This window comes from Terrapene carolina, unplaced genomic scaffold (assembly GCF_002925995.2).
Source record: "Terrapene carolina triunguis isolate 2854851 unplaced genomic scaffold, T_m_triunguis-2.0 Scaffold67, whole genome shotgun sequence".
Taxonomy (NCBI): Eukaryota; Metazoa; Chordata; order Testudines; family Emydidae; genus Terrapene; species Terrapene triunguis.
Genome location: NW_020664418.1, coordinates 49,511,001 through 49,513,970, shown reverse-complemented (window position 1 = coordinate 49,513,970; position 2,970 = coordinate 49,511,001).

The window sequence follows — 2,970 nt, the reverse complement described above, 5'->3', positions numbered from 1 at the left end:
TCTCGGTCTCTCTCTCACTTAGTGATCATTCGATTTGAACTTTCCCTCCGCTCCCATCGGCCCGCGCGCTGCTGTGATTCAAATCCGGCCAATCAGAGGGCGCCGTTCGGCGAGCGTCGCCACGCAACGCGTATTGCGCGCCGGAGCGTCACGGACCATCGTCGTCACCATGGAGACGCCGACAATACCGCCCCGGCTCCAGGTGGGTGGACAAGGCCCGAGGGGAGGAGGCCGGGTCCCAGAGGGGCCTGTGCAGCCGAGCGGGGACTCAGCGTAGCCGGGCGGCGCGGGGCAGGCAGCCCCCAGGGTGACCAGGCAGCAAGTGTGAAACATCAGCACAGGGGTGGGGGGTAATAGGAGCCCCTATGAGAGAGATTGCTTAAAGAGAGAGCTGCCAAATCCTGATAGATTAAATATGTAGCGCGTACTCCAGTGTCTGATCTCAAGGTGACACAGGCGTGGGGGACAGTTGCATGGCCTGCATCCAAAAAAAAAAAAAAAAAAAAGGGGGGGGGGCTATTACCTCCTAGCTCTCCCTAGATGGAAAAAAGGCTAACTTGGCTACAGCCGCTACCTGATCTTCTAGCAACAGCCAGGATCCGATTGCTCTGTAGAGTGCAAACCCTGGCCACGAAAGGCCAGAACCACCGCTCGGTCAGTGGGCAGAAATAACCCACCCGTCTCTTCTGACTGCTTCTGTCAATCAACCAACATCACCTCAGTCTTATGGGAACTGAGGCTTGGTCTACACTTACCCCCCAAGTCGAAGTAAGGTACGCAAATTCAGCTACGTGAATAACGTAGCTGAATTCGACATACCTTCCTTCGAACTTACCGCGGTTCAGACGCGGCAGGCAGGCTCCCCGTCGACTCCGCGGCACTCCTCTCGTTGAGCTGGAGTACCGCAGTCGACGGCGAGCACTTCCTGGTTCGATTTATCGCGTCCAGACCGGACGCGATAAATCGAACCCGGAACTTCGATCCCCAGCCGCCGAACTAGCGGCTGGGTGTAGACCAGCCCTGAGTCTCAGCCAGTTAGCCCTCATTTATGCCCCAGTTTTCCCCCAACATTAAGTAATACATTCAATAGCTCCTGATCATCAGTGGGGTGGAGATGGAGAACATTGGACCTAAGAGGTGTAGAGCTTGCCATGCCAATAAAGTACCACTGAATTGAAATATATAACTGAAATAATGTTCTAGATTTGGTCTTAAAGTTGAAGGGCTTTGCCTATTTCTTAGCTGGGGGTCTGATGAAGAGGATGCAAATTAAGGTCAGTGTTTGGGGCAGGATAGGCCAAAGATTGCCCTTCAGGTTGTAGGACTCTGTGTTTGGAGTACTGTACAGACATGGTAGAGAGGCTGAAGGAAACAAACAGTTATTCTGGCATCTTCACATGTAATACTATGACAAGACCAATTCTTCATAAATAGACTTTATTTCTTTACATCTGTATAGCTTAATTCATGGTATGGTTTTGAATGTGTATCTCACATTATAATGAATCTGGCTTCTCTTTCCATATGATGTTTCAAGATCAGAAAATGTTGGAATGACACTCAACTAATTTGCTCTATTAAAATGTGTAAGCGTCAGACCAGATCCCCATGTGACCCTACTGTAGGGTCTAGAAGGATGAAGGAGCAGACTATCATGTCAAACAGAAATGTGTTGTTTTACAGGTAGTTCTCCTATGAACCACTGCATATTTGAAGTTACACATCCATAATTAGGTAATAGTCACAGAACATGGGACTTATTGAATCTGAAAAGTTAGACTACCAACTGAGAAGGAAGTTCCAGATTAATTAATTAATGCTGTAGAATCTTAAATCACTTCTTGCAACCAAAGCCAGACTCTTTCCCAGTTATACTAAAAGACAAGATAAACAGATCAGCAGCACATATTAGCGTTTTTCTTGTCATAGTTATGATTTTTTTTAATTAAATAAAATGTTGGATAAAAACGTGATGTTCCAGTGCTAATAAATGTTAATAGAAATCTTGATCAGCTTTCAGAAGAAAGTAAGATCATTTCCAAGTTGTTTTTTTCCCAGAATATATTTAAAGATTTTGTTGTACTGTCAACCCAAAGTGCATCTATTACACCTCGATGGAGGCTACTATTTACAAAACATATAATAAACCCATACAGTTATCAGGAAGCTTGATAATCTCATTGTAATTTTCTGCATTACATGTTTATGTACCTAATAAAAATATCATATTCCAATAAGATTGCATATAATCCAATATGCAATCAAGTCACAGATAACCTCAAAGCCTGAGACATTTGAGTACCACTCCTATGTATAAAAAACAGTAGTGAAATACTCTAACGGACATTATAACCTGGCCTAGTACCTCTCTGGTCACCAGCTGAGTGCAAGTCGGTCCAATCGCAGGGTGCCACCTGCTTCCAAGCCAAAATTTATGACCCCAGATTGCAATTTTGATGGCTTCTCAGTGATAGTCTTTCAGTGAGGTGTCTGCTACAGCAGGTGCATACTGGGGGGAGTTTTAATTAGGAGCAATGGAGGCTTGATGCTCCTCTCATTCACATTATTGTAAAAGAGGAGTGTAACTGCTGAAGTCAGTGAAACTACCCCAATGTAAGACTGATATAAGAGCCTGAATTACAGCTCATTGTACTCAATGGAAAAACACCCACCAACTGATCAAGCCGTAAACAAGTGCAGAATCAGGCTAAGGAAATTTAGACTGAATATGGGAAAAACATACTAACAGTGAACTCAGACTGGAATAATCTCCCTAGGGAAGAACTGAAAGGCCCAGTCCTAGGGACACTAGGATTCTAGGGTGAAATCCTGGCTCTTATTGAAGTCTGTTGCAAAAGTGCCATTTACTTCAGTAGGATCAAGACAGCCCAGCAAGCAGGTGCTTGGGGCGGCCAAGGGGAAGGGGCAGCATGTCGGGCTGTTCCGTGGCAATTCGGTGGCGGGTCCCTC